Genomic DNA, 12,391 nt, shown 5'->3' with positions numbered 1-12,391 from the left:
GAATTGAAAACCATTTTGAGCATAAATAGCTTACAAGGTATTTTAAAATGTATCAATATATGTGGAAGTAAATTGAAAAAACACCAAATTTTTTCTAATGATCATTTACATTTCCAATATGAGATCCATTTTTATTTTCTGTTTGAAAGATATTTAGTTTCATATTCATAAAAGATATATTCTGGCGCGTGTGTGGTAAAAGTTTAGTAGGGAACAAATTTCTGTGCTGAGATTTTGGATGCATATTTAGGATATAGTATTTCTATCCTTGAATTTTGATATAGATCAGAAATAAGGGCTTTACTAACCCTCATAACTTGTATATTCATGGGAAACAATGGAGAAACTGTTTAAATCAATAAATAGCCATTGTACATAGCAAACCTGAATAAGGCACTGTCTTTTATGTGTGTAAGGAGTGATTGGCTTTTGTCATCAACAAAAAATTATTGGACACTTTTTGTTTATTGACTTTTTCCACATCCTTTATGGGTGATCTCATCGTGCCCATAATATCATTTTGAAGGTTAGTATTCCAACATATTTATGTCCCATCCAGAGTTATGTGAATGCCAGGAACTCACATTTAGCTAGCTACTTGATATGTATACTTACAGATCTCATAAAAGTCAAAATGTAAGTCTAATATTAAACTCCTAATTCTTCAAGTGAACACACACAGTACAGCATACAAATAGATAAGAACATACCTGGTTACCATCTCAGTAAATGACTCCACTACCACTTTAGTGCTCAATCGAGCTGGATATGTAGGAGACCTTTTATCTCATTCTGCACATAAAACTCTTCAGTCATTTATATAGCTTCTAACTCTGAAAACAACCCCACTTGACAATTGCTCATCTTCACAGTCGTGTGCTTAGAACTAGAAGTCATGTTTCTCCAGAATGAAGCAATAACTTTCTAACTGATCTCCCATTTAAATCTTTTGCCCTCATGCATGGGATTGGATTTATGGCAGGCCTGTCCCCCTGGGTCTCTCATAGTGCCCCATGCCAGAGCAAACTGTGGCCTTGAAACATTGCCTGGCCTCTGTCCATGGGCTGCAGGCACTGAAGTAGGTCACACAGTGGCATGAATGAATGAATTATTTGCCTTCTTTCATCCATTTTTGCCAAGATACTAGGATTATTTCATTAAGTTATAAACTGATTGAGTCACTTTCCACTTACCGGCCTTAAATGTCTGCTGATTGCACTTGAATCTAGTCTCTGTCTCTCTGCCTTGATATTGAACAAAATTTCTACCTATTTCTCTGTGTTCTAGACTCACTGGCATTTTTTAAGATTTTAGAAATGTAAAACACTTTATATCCTCAGAGCTATTGCATGTGATTTTTCCTTTCCCACATCTTTTATAGCTCCCTTTCATCCTTTTGATCTTGGCTTTAGTGAAACTTCCTCAGATATTATTTTCCTAATCAATCTATACTAATTAAGTCTTTACATTTTCTCTATCATGAATTCAGCATCATCCCATCTAGCAACTGAGAGCAGGGAGTGTAAAAATGGAAGGAAGAAGGGCAGGCAAGGGAGCTATTAAAGGATTATTTTTAGATGAAGACATCTTTTTTGGTTAGGGAAGGAACTGTACGGGTTTTTATCATCAGGTTGCAATTCTTTCTGAGGAGGGGATGGATAAGACAGTTTACCTTACTGGCGTTTGACCAGAAAATTCTAGATAGGTTGAGGTTGTATTTCTAGGAAAACTTGAAAAAACAATTAGTTCAGGCATTAGATCTAGGTGGTATCATAGGCTTTAGAGCAAATGATGCCATGATGAGTATGTGGTTTTTCTCTTTAACATCCATGATGCACTTATTACAATTCATTATTATATACATGTCTATTTACATGGTTTATTGATACTGTCACTTCTCCCAGTAAAATAAATTTAATTCATTATATACATTTATCCTTATGCTTCTGACATATAACATAGGTCCTGACAGCAGAACAAAGAAATGATAATTATTTGTTGAACAGATTAATAAATGTTTTCTGTGATGCATGATGCAATGGCCTGACAAATTTTAAAAAGTTTTCATGGACTTAATGAACAAAAAAGTAATTAATGAGCAAAATAGAATCAGTAGCATGAAAACATGGAACAGATTGACAGCAACCAGAGGGTAGAGGGGAGGAGGATAATAATGGAAAGAAAGGGAAGGGACTAGTCAAAGAACATATATGAATGACCCATGGACATGGGCAACGGTGTGGAGATTGACTCTGGGAGTGGGGGATGGGCTGAGCAGAGGAGGACAAAGGGGGAAAATGGGGATGACTGTAACAGAACAACAATAAAAAGCTTTCATGAAAAGGTATCAAACTTTATTTTGAGGTGGTGGAGCTTTATATTGTTTATTATTTATAACTACTTCTTATATATTGGTATAAAAATTATGGTATATAAAAAGGGAATTTGAGATGAGTTACTTTAGATTCTATAGTTATTATTGGTTTTTATAGAGACCAAGTAAAATATATGCATGTGTGAGTAACCAGAAATTAAGAAGAATGGAAGTTGCCTTGTTCAATATATCAATAATTCAGTATTTTGCATTCTTGTACAGAGTAAAATCTTTATCCACAGAGTGTTTAAGAAATTCAAAAAAGCAATGCTAAGGCGCAGACGGTTCTCCAACAATTAGATAGCATCTGATTGACACTAATTATAACTTGCCTCTTTTCCTTTTCACTGACCTCTTACATCCCCTCCTCTACTCTCCTCTATTACAAATGCAGATCAGCCCAAAGGTTCTGAACCACATGGCTGGCAAACAGCAGTAATCAATGGATGCCTCCTTGTTGTAGAATCAGCTGCCTGCTGGGGTTTAACCAATTAATCTTTCTCCCAATAATCAAAAGATTAGTGCTATTTTTCTTTATACATGATTTGAGCCTATATTTGTTCTTTCCCCAGGCCCTCTCATTACTCCCACTTAATCAAGGGTTGATTGTATGTAACTAATGTTTATTAAATTTTACTTACTCAAACTCCCCAACCATGTGTCTTTTTACTGATATAATAAATGACAGTGGTGAAATTTCACAGTGCTAATGACATGTAGTAGCTTTGGCACCTGTCCAGGTGAATAATACTTAAACTTATTCATCCTATTTACCTTCACTTCTACACCTAAACCTGAATGTAAGTGATATGGAATCTTGAGAAATGCATCAAGTATTGCTCAAAGCAAAGGAGAAATCATAACTCAACATCTATTAAGTAAACTTGTAAGTATAAATTTTCTTATATCCAGAGCAGTCTTTTTCAGGCATTGTCTTGAGGTTATCTTTAACCTAAGAATTACTTATGATGAGAACAAAACTTAGCTGTTCAAAATCCCACATCAGTGATTCCTGCTTACATAAAACTTTGTGAATCAATTGAAGGAAATATTGGGAGGATTCTGATTTTATTTGTACTCTAGATCTGGATTCAAAGTAATTACTGATTAAATAAAGTCTTCCATCAAAAAAATGTGTTAAAGAGTGAAAACTTCAGAGTCTTAGAAATTCAAGTTTAATTTGAAGACATTTTGAGGCTGTTTTTATTTTTTAGTATTCATAAAATGTCCATACAATACATGCCATAGTCTAAAAGGGACCATTTCTTCTTAGTTGCTCCATTTATATATACTTGGAATTCTATTGAATTAAATATTATGTAGCAATTGCCATAAACATTCTCTTAATAATACATACTATTTTGGAACATTTAATATGTACTATATACTCTTTAAAGGTTTTACATACATTAATTTGAGGTACAGCTTCAAGTGGCAAAGCATGGGTATCAAGCTGTTGAAACTGAGTTCCAGGAACACTAGGCTCCACTCTGTTGAATTATAATTAGTAGTGTTTATCATTAGGCTTTCTCTGTCATATAAGTGCTATTATACATTACTATGAATTACCTATTCCATGATGCAATAGTAATTGATAATTATATGTCCCATTGGTTTATGTTCTTGAATAGTATGTAATAGGAGAATGGTTAGTAACCAGAAAACAGCGTCAGAAAGACCTGTATTGAATTCACTACTGGAATTGCAATGATTTTTTTAAAAAGTTATCTTCAATCATTATTTTATTTCATTAGTAAAATAGAAAGAATAATATTTCTTTTAAGGGTTGTAACAAAACTAGCCCTGGCTGGTGTAGCTCAGTGGATTTGGTGTTGGTCAGAGAGCCAAAAGGTCCCTGTTTTGATCCCCAGTCAGTGCAGATGCCTGAGTTGCAGGCCAGGTCCCCAGTTGGGGGCACGCAAGAAGCAGCCACACATTGATGTTTCTCTCCCGCTCTTTCTCCCTCTGTTCCCCTCTCTCTAAAAATAAACTTAAAAAATCTTTCTTAAAAATTAAATAAGAGACTATAGTTTAAGTATACTGCCTAGTATTTGAAAAGAACTTAATAAATTATAATTACTAATATTTATAGTAATGATAGCTTAACTAAAGTTAAGTTTTGGAATATTTAGCCCCAGAAATTTACTGAAATAAAATATTTCTTAAAACCCAATTAAAAAAAAAAGATAAAAGGCAGCTATTCTGAGTAAAGTTGAAGTAGAAGAAAACAGAGCCCTGCCACTCTATTTTATCCCAATTACCCCTTATCCTTACCCCTGCAAGATGCATTATTATACATACACACAAAAACATATGTATTTTAATATCTTTAATTTTATGTGTATCAGATACATTAGGTATTCATAGAAGGTGTGAAACATAATTAGGTGTAATAGAATATATATCACAGGTTAAGCATATACATGCAACACCTATCCCTTGAAGATACTATCAACATACAAACATTTGAGTACATAAGTTTAAACAGTTTTGTCTTTCTGTTCAGTGGTTTATGCTACCCAACAATAAAACCTAAAATGGTTAACTTAGAATTTTAACATCTCTAGATACTGTAAATTGCATCCAGAATCTCTTAAATACTGCTAGACAGTAGTTTTAAAGATGAAAAGCATAGAGGTGCTCTGTCATCCAAGCACGTGGTGTTTGCAAAACGACATCAGTCCTCACTGAGAGTGCATCCACATGGATTAGATTGTTGCCCTACAATGAAGTTCACATGTTCATCTTCATTTATTGACTAATAGCATTTTACATTATTATTAATAAAAGTTGCATTCTGTTTGGAAAGTTAGAATTCACTTATGATAATAGTAAGATACATATTAATCTATTCCCCACAAGCATCATTTCAATAAAATCTAAGTATAAACTAATCTGGAATGTGTGGTAACTTGGTGACAGCTACAGCACAGCTTGACTGAGCAATCATTCTGATACATTTTGCAATTATTTTTAATCATAGATATTCAACAGTTCTTGTAAATGCCAGGCTGAAAACCTGGGACATTGTTTTCTGATTTTATAATCATCTCCTCAAGAAGTTCAATCTAGAATGGAAGACTGCTGAGCTGAAATTGTCAGTAAGTGAGTGAATAAAGACCTCTATAAATAAATGTGCAGCATTCTGAACATGCAGTCTTTCCTTCTTATTCTGACAATCATTTTGAAAATCTGTGTTACTGATCATAATGAGGGTTGAGGAAAGGGAAAACCTCAAGTTATTAGAGCAGAAAACTCCTCAACTTTACCAGTGTCCTACCATCATCTTCTATAAAAGTCAGTAAATAAACATATTTGTACCTCTCTATGTACATGTAAAGAAAAAGAACCCAAAATTTCTTAAAATGACATTGATTCTTTTATAATTGATTTTATATCATCGGGGGCAAAACATTTTCATTTTCATTCACATGGAGGTAGTTTTCTTAGTCCAGACACTTGTGCATGCTTAGCAAAACACCTGCAAGTGCCATTTGGGTTGTTTTGCTGTAGCTCGGTGAACAATGAAATGGATTATGTTATTTTTTTAAAAAATGAAAAATTTGATATTTTCACCAACTTCTTGTGATGATGAACATAGATGGGAGGAATCATAAGTTCAATAAATGCTTGAGAGAAAGGAGATATAAGCAATAGCTCTCAAATTTTTCAGAACCAACACCTCTGTTTTAGGTATTTTATCATGTATTCTAATAAATTTTATTGATATATAGTTTACCTAAATTATAATAGAAACACTTTAAGCATATAGTCCAATGGGTTTTGATAAATACATGTATATATCTACCCAATCACCACCACACTCATGATATAGAACATTTGCAGCACCAGAAAAAGGACTCCTGTAGTCCACTACAGTTGGTCCTGATATGGCTTTTTCTGTTTTCTCAAACTACATTTCTTTTTTTTTTTTTTTATAATGTTTTTTATTGATTATATTGTTACAACAGTTCCAATCTTCTCCCCCTTGTTCCCCTCCACCCAGCACCCCCCTCCCCCAGCAATCCCCCCCAAGTCCATACCCCTGGTTCATAAAAATTAACTATCCCCCCCCTCTCAAATATTAGGACCCTTTGTAATCTTGTAAAGGACAATGGGCGAAGGTCTCAAACTACATTTCTTGTTCTACTCTCTTTCACATATTAATTTTATGCTTTCTCAAGTTTTATCACTTCAATCACAAAGAATGTTATTTTTTTTTCCCTCTTTTTAAAACTGGCTTCTTTTACTTAGCATGTTTTTGAGGTTCATCTATGTCCTTATACCAATACCAATATCTAATAGAAAATATTTTATAATGCTCCATTTTTACAATAAAATAAAATTCATAGATATGTCCTTAACTTAAAATGGAAATAAAATGAAAGTAATTTATGTAAGTAGATATCATATATATATATATATATATATATTACAGATAAATACACAGACATCTCTAATAATATGAAATAGCCAGATCTTGTACCTATAATATAAATGTTAAATTGACCTTTTCATCAATATAAAATATTCCTCTATTTCTAGCAATAATATTTCCTTTAAAATTTTGTTCTTTATATTAATTATCACTTTCAGTTTTTTTTTAATTAAAGTTAACATGACATGTATTTTCATCATTTTACTTTTAAATTACCCATGCCTTTATATTTAAAGTCTGTTTCTTGTAGGCAACATACAATTGGATATTTCATTTTTATTCATTCTGACTTTTAATTGGATTGTTTAGACCATTAACATTTATGTGATTCTTAGTGCAGTTAAAGTCTATCAACTGTTATTTGATTTATTTTTTACCTTATCTGTTTTTTGTTATATTTTTCTTGCCTTCTTTCGTATTGAGGTTTTTTGTTTTGTTTTGTTTTCTTTCATGATTCCAATTAATCCTCATTTTTGGCTTATAAACTATGAACTCTTTTGTTATTGGTTACTTTAGGGTTTATTGTACACATACTAACTTATCACATCATTTCGAGTGATACTATGTTGCATAAACTTCTTGGATCTGAAGTTATAGTTTTCATCAAATTCAAATAATCATAAGCTATTATTTCTTCAATGAATGTTTTATTGTCTCCTTCCTCTATCCTATCATTTGGGACATCCAATTACTCATCTAAACCAACTGAAATTGCCTCACAGCTCAGAGATACTCTTCATTTTTAACTTTATTTTTCTCTCTATATTTAATTTGAGGTGTTCTTTTAGCTACATCATCAAGTTCACTATTTTATCTTGTAAATTCTTTTGTCTGATTTTAATTTGTTCAGTGTATTTTTCTTCTCAGTTAATGAAGTTTTCATCTTTTTAAGTTTTATTTCTGGTGTTTTAAAAATATTTTCAGTGGTTCTACTTTACCTTTTAACATATTGCGTATGGTTGTAGTAGCTATTTTAGTATTCTTATCTGCTACATCTAACATGTGTCAGTTCTTGATCAACTTTGATTCATTTATTTCTCTCCTAATTTACAGTAACATTTTGCTATTTCTTGACATGGCTGTTAATCTTTAATTACAATGTACATTTTATATATTTTTGCAAATAATCTTGAGTTGTTTTGGGACACAATTAATTTATTTGAAAGCAGTGGATCTTTTCAGGTTCTGCTTTTAAGATTTATATGACAGAAATCAATCAGTGTCTAATTTTGACCTAATTATTTTCTACTACTGAGGCAAGATTGTGGACTCTCTCCCCCAATGTCCAAAGAATTATGAGATTTTCCCATTTGGCTGGTGAAAGCAGGCCTCCAGCACATGTAAGTGCCAGGTATGATTTCTTTTTTTAAGATTGAGTAGTTTTCTCACATGCATGTGCTAATAATCATCTGCCAAAATCTGAGGAGAATCCTTTGCAGGTTTTTTTGTGTTCTCCATGAGCTTTCTCCTCCCTGGTACTCTGTCCAGTTACATTGTTTTTCCAGAACCCTTGCTTAGCTTGGTCTTCTAAACTAGGGAGTCTGCCTAGGTCTGCCTGTGTTCATCTTCCTCTGATGCAGCCTAAAAACTGTCTTAGAGCAGGAGGCCGGGAGGGGGCGGGCAGTCATATAGCTTACCTTGTTTAGCGCCTGTCTCTCTGGGACATGTCTTTGTTGTCTAATACTCTAGTATCTCAAAAATTGTTTTATAAATTTGGTTTGGTTTTTCTTGTTTCTGATGAGAGAGAAATTCCAGTCCAAGTTAATCCATTTTAGCTGGAAGCAAAAGTCAGTTTGTTTGTTTGTTTTGTTTTATTATTTTAAGAATTTTTAGAACTGGGTATAAAGTCCTAGGTTGGCAGTTATTTTCAGTCAGCTTTTAAAAATGTTCCTTTTTTATCTTCCAAAATTACATTATTTCTTGAAGTTATAGCTATCAGTCTTACCTTTCTTGCTTTGCAGTTGTCTTTTTGACTCTGGCTGCTTTTAAAGTTTTCTTTGATTTTACATTTTAGCAGCTTTACTATATAACATTTCTAAGCATAGATTGCCTTTTATCAATAATTCTTGAGTTTGTAATAGTTCTTGATTTTATAATTTGAAGTCTTTTGTGTTTTTTTGAGAACTCTGAACCATTATCTCTTCAAATATTTTTTTCTTATTCTTTCTCTCTTTGAAGTCTCAGATTATCATGAATTAATTTCCTACATCATTTTCAGTTTTTGCTGTTTTCCTAACTTTTGCCTTTCTGTTCTTTGATTTGCATACTTATTTCTTACTTGTTTTCAGCTTTTATATTATCATTTCTATTGCATATAATCTGTGTTAAATTCATCTATTTAATACATAAATTTACAATAAACTTTCAAATCTAGCAGTTCCATTAAATATTTAAATAGCTTCCATTTAACTGTGAAGATTTCCTATCTTACCTTTTATTTTTTTCTAACATATCCAACATTAGTTTTAGTATCTATATTTGATAATTCCATCTTCCTTTTATTCTTCCTCCTGGTAGCAATTATGTTATTTAGTCTTTTTCTATGCCCATTTATTTTAGATTGTGTGCTGACAGTCATATTATAGAAACAAAAAAACTGAAGTCTATGATATTATCTCCTAGAATGTATAACATTTTTGTGATTGTAAAATAACCAGATTACTTGCAATCCAAGATCACCTTTATCCAATCAAAGCTTAAAATATTTTGAAGCTAGGCATCAATCCTTATGAAGTATGATTTGTAAACTGGCACAAATCTGTCTTTTTAACTCTGAAGTCGTTATAGAATGCCTGCCCATAATTTTTAGTGCTTTTGAATGATTTTGCTTGCCATACATACTTTGGCATTTATTTCTACATTTACCTGAAATGTCATCCCCCACTCCTAGTAACATTTGTTCATTTATTACGTCCCAGATTAAATGTTACCTGCCTGTAATATACCATCTCTCTTCCCCACTGCCTAAGCAAATAGCTTATTTCCCTAGACCCTCGTAGTCATTTTAACAAAATTGCTTGGCTAGTACTTGGACATTCTATTATTAGGTATCTCTTGTACCTTTATAATATGAGCTGTTTGAGGAAAGAACTAGGTCAAAGTTGTAATTGTAATAGGGAACCAAAACCTCAAAATCTTTATGTCCCCAATGTGTAATACATTACCTGAAATATAGTAGGTTTCCTAATAATGATTGCTGAATTGTGGTCCTGGGGCTTCGTTGCTCTATTCTTTAGTACATTTCACACCTTCTAGCATACTCTGGAAATAGGCTTTTGTGATCTCTGACCAAATCTAACTGTAACATTTCTGTATTAAGTACTGTGAATCCCTAAGCAGTGATTTTATGCATGTTTCCACTCTTATGCCAAATCTAAACCATATGCTGTCAAAAGCATTGCCCTAGGGTTAAAATCAGTTACAGAAAAATTAAGTGTTTTCATGAATTTAGGCTAATTCCCAGTAGTTATTCTTGTTCCAATTCTTGGTTTCAAATGATTAAAAAAGATACAGCAAAGTAGGATAGAATGTCTGTTTTTATATGATATAAATTGAAAAACATTCTTTATAATTGGAACATATATACTTAAAATTTGAGACCAGATATAATTGATTCTTTACAAAGATGTTGGAAGTTGATCTAGGAAGTTAAGTGGGTGATGTGATAGCTAGATTAAAAGAAAAAATACAAACCTCAAAAATTAGATAAATTCATTTGGGCTAAGACCCCTCAAAATAGTGATGAGATGAAATATGGAAAGGCAGATAGAGATGGGTGTCCTGAGGAAATGATAACAAACAGTAAGTAATACTCTTTTGAAGAGGCTGCCATGGATGTCCAGTATGGGAAGGTCTGTCTGCCAGGAGCAGATAAGCAATGCACTTAGTAATTGCATCCCCTCTAGTTATTCAGAGGAATAAAAGGTACCAGAGAAGAATATCAGTAGAGCAAAGTCTTTATGTTCCTGGAGAGACTTGACAAGGAAATGGAGAATTCCAAATTTTGAATATGTTGGATATTGATCTCTTTAAAACTCAAATTCTGTTATCCATTCAACCTTAGATATGCATGAATACACACACACACACATTTCAATGATTTATTCTTCTTAATTATATTCCCTTTTTTATTTCTGATAATTCTCACTTTCACCTTGTTTTAAATTTTTTCTTTAATTAGCATTGTCAAATAATCAATTATTATTTCTGTTGATAATATTAATTTTATTATTGTTTTTATACTTTTTATTTCTCTTTCTAGTTTAAATTTTATGTATTGTTTAATAGAATATTAATTTCCAAATACTTTAAAATATCTTTTTTTTTGACTTCTGAATTATTTGCAAGTGAATATTTTAACACAATTTTTAAGTTCATCTTGTCATTTATTTCCAATTAATTGCATGATTTTTTGTTCATTAAGTCTGTATGCTGTAAATTTTAAAAATCTCTTTCAAGAATTTGGTTAATGACCAACTTTTTGTAAATATTTTACTTTATTCCCAAAGATTATTTATTCCCATATAATGAGATGCAGAAATCCAAATATTTCCATTGAATCAAACTTACTTTCTATATCTTATACTTTTACTCTTTTTGGCTGTTGGACCAAATAATAATAAACTAATTCAGCAGATTATTTATTGAGTACCTTCCTGGTATTAAATGATGCCTCCCCCAAAATCCATGTTAAAATCCTAACACCTAAATACATATGATCGTTCAGGAGGTAGGGCTTTTGGGAGGAGTTTAGCTCATGAGGGTGGAATCCTCATGAAGGAAATTAATGCTATAACAAAAAAGACCCATAGAGATCCCTTGCCCTTCACATACCATGGTGTCACCTAATAATATCAGGCTTTCAGGCTCCAGAACAGTGGGATATATATATATATATATATTATTTATAAGCTTCCCAATCTGTGGTATTTTGTTATAACATCCACATGGATTAAGACAAGTGAAGATATGGTAGTAAAGAGAAAGACAAACACCTCTGACTTCATGGAGCTTACATTATTTATATTATTTATTTTAAATGAGAGAAGCAGATTCCAAAATGAAACCTGTTAGGGAATTATCATTCCCTCTTACATTTTCATAAGTTATTATGTAACATTTCCAGGTTATATTATTAGATATAATCATTTAGAATGTTTACAATGTCATAAAAACTGAGATTTTTATCATTATATAATGGGTTTCCTCACCCTTAATAAACTTTAAAATTACAATATGTTTTGCCTGAAATTAATTTAGCTGGTTATTATTATTATTATTATTATTATTATTAGCTTAGTGATAGACATAATCTTGATTTTTAAATATTTATTTCTACTTTCTTTACTTTTAATCTTCCCCTGAATTTTTATATTTGTTGTTTGAAACTTTTGAAAAGCATTTAACTTATATCAAACATGAAAATTTGTATTTCTGAAATGGTAAATTTAGACTGTGTATTTTAATTTTGATTAGTGATATACTTGGTCTTATTTCTACCATCTTACTTTGTAGTATTTACCTTTGTTATTATAAACTACTCGAGTTGTTGTTATGGAGTATTGCCCAAATATTCTTAG

The 12,391-nt window shown here is 31.8% G+C and overlaps 1 non-coding gene across 1 annotated transcript; it reads left to right on the top strand.

The window, feature by feature from the left end:
* Positions 1 to 959: 959 nt before the first annotated feature.
* Positions 960 to 1,093, top strand: LOC150020084 (small nucleolar RNA SNORA42/SNORA80 family). The gene has a single exon (XR_016509511.1). It is a non-coding gene; the product is annotated as a small nucleolar RNA SNORA42/SNORA80 family (small nucleolar RNA).
* The last annotated feature ends 11,298 nt before the right edge of the window (positions 1,094 to 12,391 follow it).

This window comes from Furipterus horrens, unplaced genomic scaffold, assembly GCF_987537825.1.
Source record: "Furipterus horrens unplaced genomic scaffold, mFurHor1.1.pri manual_scaffold_2, whole genome shotgun sequence".
NCBI lineage: Eukaryota > Metazoa > Chordata > Mammalia > Chiroptera > Furipteridae > Furipterus > Furipterus horrens.
Note: the sequence above shows the minus strand (reverse complement) of the source record. Positions and strands in the feature narration are given on the sequence as shown.